This window comes from Rutidosis leptorrhynchoides, chromosome 3, assembly GCF_046630445.1.
Source record: "Rutidosis leptorrhynchoides isolate AG116_Rl617_1_P2 chromosome 3, CSIRO_AGI_Rlap_v1, whole genome shotgun sequence".
Taxonomy (NCBI): Eukaryota; Viridiplantae; Streptophyta; class Magnoliopsida; order Asterales; family Asteraceae; genus Rutidosis; species Rutidosis leptorrhynchoides.
Window position 1 is genome coordinate 461,756,412 of NC_092335.1, and position 7,756 is coordinate 461,764,167.

At 29.4% G+C, this 7,756-nt stretch overlaps 1 long non-coding RNA gene across 1 annotated transcript; it reads right to left on the bottom strand.

Annotated features, from left to right (window-relative positions):
* Positions 1-3,819: 3,819 nt before the first annotated feature.
* On the bottom strand, positions 3,820-4,888 carry LOC139898041 (uncharacterized). The gene is made up of 3 exons (XR_011776864.1): positions 4,770-4,888; positions 4,587-4,646; positions 3,820-4,441 (listed from the first exon to the last, which is right to left on the bottom strand). It is a non-coding gene; the product is annotated as an uncharacterized lncRNA (long non-coding RNA).
* Between the last annotated feature and the right edge of the window lie 2,868 nt (positions 4,889-7,756).

The following is a 7,756-nucleotide window of genomic DNA, read 5'->3' on the forward strand; positions in this document are numbered from 1 at the left end:
TTTCATATTGAGATGTAAGAGGTAAATTGTAATGTATGGTTGATGAGATATTTAATATGATATTGAGACAATGTTTGGGTTGGTTTATATAAGGAGTGAAAAGGGGAAGGTTGATTGGTAGTGACCTCCATGTTCTTGTAGATCATAATTATATGTTACAAACATATTAGACCTTTTTGGTTTAGTAAAGAAAAGAATATTATATTGACACTGATTTCTCAATGATTGTTTATTTATTTCTTTATTATTTGTCTAGTAACCATGAACTCTATTTTTGTAGCCTAACCACTTTATAACTCATGCAAAAAATGATCCTTTGGTCATTATTCGATATTCTGGTGTCTAGGCATAAAGGAATCAAGCCAATTCATCCTGAACTTGGCGGCTTATGCACACCGAATATGGACCGAAGTGTTTCACGATGTTATGCATACTTATCAAAATTAAACAAATTTAAGGTTTGTCTTCATTCTACACCACCAAATGAGACATTTTAAATTAAGAATTACTAACATTGTTACCAAAATAATGTACAAGTATAGGTCCTAACTATGTCTCAAAGTCAAAGGACAACCCTTTGTAACATTCTGTATTAATTAATGATTTTATACACTTGAACAGAGTGAACCCACGTATAGCTAAAACCTAGGGGTCGATTTGAAACGATGGATTAATTTATATATACTAGTTTCAAGAATGTGAATTTACGAGTTGTTTAAATAAACCTACAAATAAGAACAATAAAAAGAAGACAAAATTATCAAAATCGTCCTTTTGTTTATGGTTTTTTCTCAAATCGTCCATGTATTAACAAAACTGCATAAATCATCCTTAAATGCCTAATAACGTTTCAAATTAGTCTATGCTTTAACTTTTGTTAAACTCTCCATTAGTTAAAAATACACGATTGGTCCCCGAAGTTTCTTAAAAGATTGCGACAAAGATCCTCTTCATCATATTCAAGATGAAGCTTTAGTGAAACCTTAAAACGTGACTGAATGAAGCTTTAAAATTGATTGAACTGAATTTCTTCTAGCATCGATTAACATATATCTGAAGAGATTTTAACCTAAACAGCAACATAAATCATAAAGAAGAGAGGGTTTGAGAGAATGAGATATGAGTTTTTCTTCTATAATATTATCCGCCCAAAATTGAGCCGATTGGGATGGAAAGGAATTCACATATATATATAAAGACTATTATATCCCACGTTCCTGCTGTCACTTGTTGACTACCGCATCGCAACGGCCATTATCATAACTTTGGTGATTTTATCAATGAATTGGGTCGGTAATTTAGTTTTCATGTCTTTTCCCGTGTATTACTACATTTTGGTTGAATTTTTTGGTTAAATATGCCGTTTCAAAACATGCTTTAGGATAATATAATAGTAATAAAGATAAAGATTTGTACTTAGAAAATCATTTACACCCATTACTTGTTTGAACGCATCTGTTACTAAGATGATAAATTTGATTATCATCATTATTAATTATTAATATGATGAAGAGGATTATGGGTGAACTTTTTAAGAAACTTCGGGGATCAACGTGTATTAACGGAGACTTTAACAGAAGTTAAGGTAGAGACTAATTTGGGACGTTATTAGGCATTTAAGGATGATTTATGCAGTTTTGTTAATACATGGATGATTTGGGCAAAACTCATAAACACATGGACTATTTGGACTATTTTGTCTAAAAATAATGGTTATAAAAACATATATTATTATTGCAATTTTATACTCCCTCCGTCCCATATTAATAGTCCAGTATTCCATTTTGGGATGTCTAAAATTAATAGTCCACTTCCATAAATAGAAAAGAATAAGAAGCTTAAGTTTTATTATACCCTTGTTGTATGTAGATAGGATTAAAGGAGAAAGAAAATGTAAGGGTAAAACTAAAAAGTAAACAGAAAATACAATACTTTTATGACAGATTCTTAAATTGTGTGTTTTTTGTCTTTGGACTTTTGAAAGTAAGTAACATGATACGGAGTAGTATAATAAACTCAAAGATTGGACTTTTGGAAGTAAGTAACATGATACGGAGTAGTATAATAAACTCAAAGATTTCTTATACAAATACTGTAGGACATCATTAATTTACTCCACCAACAAATAACATAATTTGACATCATAAAAACACCAAACATCAATCTCAAACAAATATGAGAAAGTGTGTTGAACCAAATTCTATAATATCTAAAACACCTACGACATAATAAAATTGCAAATAAGAGATGAATATGAATGTTTGATATTGAAATATTTGTGTGAACACCCCACTTGAATATGAGGTTCCTGAGAAATTAAACTTTTACTTTCTTCCTTACTTGATGCATTGTCAAAGGCACCATGCACCATAGAAATGAAGAAAAAAAGTCAAAAAAATTTAATTTACTTAATATGTTAACATATTCAATCATTTTAATTTCAAGGATGAGTAGATCATGATGAAAGACAAACCCGAAGTGATGATCCTTTAAGCATTTCCCGTTTGAATCGAGTTAACAAAGTTATGGTCCAAATGGTGTGCCCCTTCAACTATTTTTGAAAAGTGTTAGTAATCTACGTTATTGTCACTTCTTAGTATATACCATGAACACGAGCATAAACCAAAATGTACCTAACATACAATCTCATTGTTATAATCGAAACATTTAAAACTTATTCCAAAATCAAAATAAATAAGTAAATAACCGTTTTCAATATCCTTGCTCAGTGATTTTTGCATTATCGGCTATAACTGAAGAATGATTATTCATGTATATAATCATTAATAATCAGTCTCATGAACTTATATCCCATCAAATCCCCAAACCAAATAACCACCAACAGAGACCAACCAAATCAATTTGTGACACATACAAACCAACCACCAAAATCAAAATCAATTCTTAGAATCAAAAGTTAACCACCATTGCCATAGTTCATAGATTGAAAAAAAGGAAAACAGCTCAATTCTTAATTATTGTATTCTCACAGTACATATTTCCAACGATAAGGATGGAGCGATGGTTTGCGCTACTATAATGCCATGATATCTGGATAATATTATAACGTTAAACAGTTGGAAGAATTAGAAAGAAAAAAGAAAAATTCAAAAACACCAACTCGGTACGATACGTAGACCTGTAGTCGGAAAATTACTTTCGAATCCGATCTCCTTGAAATAAAAATTAATATGGAGCAACAATGTAAAGTGAAGGGACATGTTGAAGAAAATATAAAAAGACTTCAAAACAAACTATTCTATTGCTCAAACTCTAACTAATTTTGTGGGGTTGCAAGTATACCAAGTCAACTACATTAAACTTACTTAAAAGTTTAGTTTCAACTAATAAGTTTGGGTCAACCCATCATTAATCATACAAAGCGTACTACCACCCTCATCGTCCATTCTTAGACCAATGATTATCATATACCGTCTTTCGAGTTAAGATATGCTACAAAATTAGATGTGGATATATAATAACATGTTGCTATCCAATTCGATATTGCGAACATAAGTGGAATGATATATTAGTTTGGGATGTGATCAATAAAGGCTAAGAACATCTCTCAAGCTTACAGTTAGACATACAAAAATCACATAACCTATTTGTTGGATTTCGTGGTTGTTTTGCGGATTTTTCGTAACGTTACTATCCTACACCTTTTTAAGACAGGTAACCTACGCGAAGGTAAGTGTATTAGCACGTATTTATGTTATAAAAATGATTTTTGTGGTAAGTTCTAGTTAAATAAACTCATATGACCCATTCGGGTCATAAGGGTTTATTTTGACCCATAGTCATAAATTCAATAATCGAAAGCTTCCAACATTTCCTAAATGTCTTGGTTATAAAATAAAAAAAAAACATTTAGGTAACCCGGAATGTGTTTCGACTTGTAACCCCGAAAATTTTTTAGTTTTAATATTTACGTAACCCGGAATGTGTTTTGAGTCATCGCTATCAATATCACATCCATGAAATTCAGAATCATAATAACTACATCTCAGACTGAAGACTTGAGAATAAATAAAATACCTTCGTTATTGTTTAGAACAAACCCTTACTTTCGTGCACATTTTCGCTATTACTGTCTACCCTTTCCCGATTAAATCTGGTGGGTCCACCCACATCCTTCATTAGGAAATAATCTAGCAGGAGTTGAGGAAGCAGACCTTATGACGTTCCGTACAACCAAGTTGTGGCTCGAATCAGTGTAGCTGTTCTTGAAGGGTCCTGGCTAGCCATAGAAGTCATTGTTCCCATATGTCTTAACACGAATCGATCTTACAACTGACCTCGGATTATTCTCACTTGATCTCCACTCTGAATCATGATAATCAACTTTATTTGTTTCTATTTCTTCATAATGTAGTAAGCAAAGCGTGTAGCCGTGTACTATTTATGAGCTTGTAGATGAACAACAAAGAACTTAACCCAACTGAATCCAAACAGAAATACGTAAATGCATACGTATGAATGGAAGTGACAAAAGATTCATAAATTCATAAACTAATTCAATCATTCAATCAGTAATCAGTAATCATTAACCATGAAACATGGTGAAAATAAAGAAATCGAATTACCTCAACAACAGCAGCAGCAGCAGCAAAGCTCTAGTGAGTAATGTAGAAATTGATACAGAGCTGAAGGATGAGAATATACACAAATATATATTGGAAGTTCACTAACATGTCAATCAATAAACCCCTAATTAATTAACATAAAATCCCAAATTAAAAAAACAACTATGCAATGTTTGTACATACCTGCAAACAATTATTCCGTATAATTCAGAAATAAAAAACAGGAACTCGCACAACCGTGATTTACGAAACCTAATGGTCTTGCTCTGTTTGTTATTGATTTACGAAATTAGTGATAGAGTAGCACAACCGTGATTTCCCCTGTAAGGGCATGAATGGAATAAAAATATTAAGGATTAATTATTGGTATATTAATTTTTAAGAGAAATATTCAAATTAAATCAACTTTTAAGTTGAGATTTAAGGGATCAATCAGAGTGCGACACGTGATGCGATAATCACATGCGATTAAAAAAAATATTAAAAAATTTTTTGTTTCAAAAAAAATTTCTTTTTAAATTTTTTTTCGAAAAATAAATTTTTTCTGAAATTTTATTTTTTCGAAATTCTTTTTTTTCAATCACATGTGCTTGGATTTGACATGCAGTAAATCACATGTGATTCTGCATGCCAATCACATGTGATTGTAAAATCCAATCACATGTGATTCTACATGTTAAATTCAATCACATGTGATTGAAATTTGTTTTTTTAGTAAAATAACGAATTTCAGTAAGTTTGTGCTAAAACTTTTAAACACCAAGTTTTGATCAAATCACCGAACTAAAGTCTGAAATTTTAAAGATATGATCACTAAACGCTAACAAACTTTATCAAATCACCGAATTAAAGTCTGTTTTCGGATGAATTTTTTTTGAAAAAAAAAATTGAATTTTTTTTCAATCACATGAGATTGGATTTGACATGCAGAATCACATGTGATTGTGTTTACAATCACATGTGATTGAGTTTTACAATCACATGTGATTTGATTTGAAATGCTAAATTTAAAAAAAAATTAAAAAACTTTTTAAAATTTTTTTTTTTTTTTTTCAGAAATAAAATTATATTTTTTGAATTTTTTTTTTTCAATCACATGTGATTGTCGCACCACATGTCACGCTCTGATAGCTCCGTTGGATTTCAAGCAAATTATTGAATTCAAGAAATTACAACTCTAGTTTTTAAATTTAATTTGGATGATGAGATGAGATTATGGGGTAACTACTAAAATCTAAAGGCTGAAAATGATTTAATATTTTAATCATTGCTCTATTAACACATTATTTTAATGTATATAAAAAATAAAAAATAAAAAATTAATATAATAATAATATAATACGGAGTATAATGCATGATAATAATAATAATAATAATAATAATAATAATAATAATAATAATAATAATAATAATAATAATAATAATAATAATAATAATAATAAGAGAGATGGAGTCTAAAAATTTTAGATCCTAGCTCTCTTAAGTTACTTATTTACGAAGCGGCAAAAACTTGTAATTTTAGTAACTTTGATATCAAATGGTTATTACTTAAAATGAGGATAGTTAAAATAACGGAGTGTCACAAAAGATATACCATGATAAGAAGATAATGAATGGAGGGGTGATCAAGCAAATAATTTAGAGTTTTTATCATATATATCCTTCTTTACCTTAATAATCACATATTTACCCACATAAACATGATTATATCACATATATCCATTGTTAACCTTTAAATATAACATATTTACCCAACTAAAAAGGATAATATCATATTTATATATCTTAAACACTTGTATCCATCATATATACCCATTCGTTCAATAATCAATAACTTACTTGTTGATATCAACACTATCGAAATGGACTGCAACAGCTCGAAACTTTCTGAATCATTTTATCAAATGTTTGTAAAAGTTAGTATATATTCTATCGATGATGCTTTCACTGATATACCTGATAGCATAAAAACAGTCGAAGCAAAGCAATTATTGTTAGAAATATGTTCTCGGATTGGCTACGGTTCGATCGTGGTTTGACCGTGGTACATATATTCCGAAGATATGCCCATGACATTAAATAATAAAAGTCCATTTATCCTATTCGGTCACACACAAAGGCCAATCGTAAATTGTTTGATATACCTTCTAATCGGAAATTAATTTATTAATCATTAGTTAATGGTTTAATAAATTAAGTAAGTTTTTTTTATGTGTGTACATATACTTACAAATCTAAATATGTAGAGATTTGATTAGATTTTTCAAATCATATTTTATATAATATATAAGATTTGATTTGATATAAATAAGATTTGATTTGATTTATAAATCTTATTTTATATAAAGATTTGTACTATAATCATATTTTATATAATATATAAGATTTGATTTGATATAAATAAGATTTGATTTGAGTTGTAAATCTTATTTTATATAAAGATTTGATTTTGCAAATCTTTCAAAATCTTTATATTTTTATTATATGTATTATTGTATCAATTTTAATTCTATATAATACCAAATCTTGGTATTGAAAAGATATAGAAACTTGAGATACAAAACACACATACAAAATGATATTTCTCTTTCTCTTTTTCAAGTAACCAAAATACTTGAGATCTATAATTGGGTTCGGTTTTGGTGGAAATAAGGATAAAGAAAAGATCCGTTAAGTAGAAGGTATAGATTGAAACAAGGTTGGAACTTTGGGTGTCTACCGTTTAGAGGAATCTTCTTTGGGTTTTTCAGATTCGATCTTCAAAAAGGCTACAAAGGTTGTATTCTAATCTTCTCTTGTTCAGTTTCGTTAATTTGTTTTGTTTACTAAAGTTTTGTACAATGATCCGTGGAAGAGTATGATTTTGTAAAGTTTTAAAAATGCTTCCGCTCGCTTTGAATTTGTATCATACTACAACAGTGGTATCCGAGCCATCTTGTACAAGTTTTAGCAAACTTTTCTTATGATATTTAGTTTTGATGGATGCGTTGTGCATGATTCTTGGAGATGATCATGCATAACAAACATGCAAAACAAGTATCATGATTTATGTTTTATGTTTCCTAAATACTAATTTGAATCTTGGATTTTGGCAAAATGTAAAATGGGTTAAATTCATTTTTTTTCATTTAAGAAATTTTTTTTCAGCCTGGACAGCCCGTATTTGATGG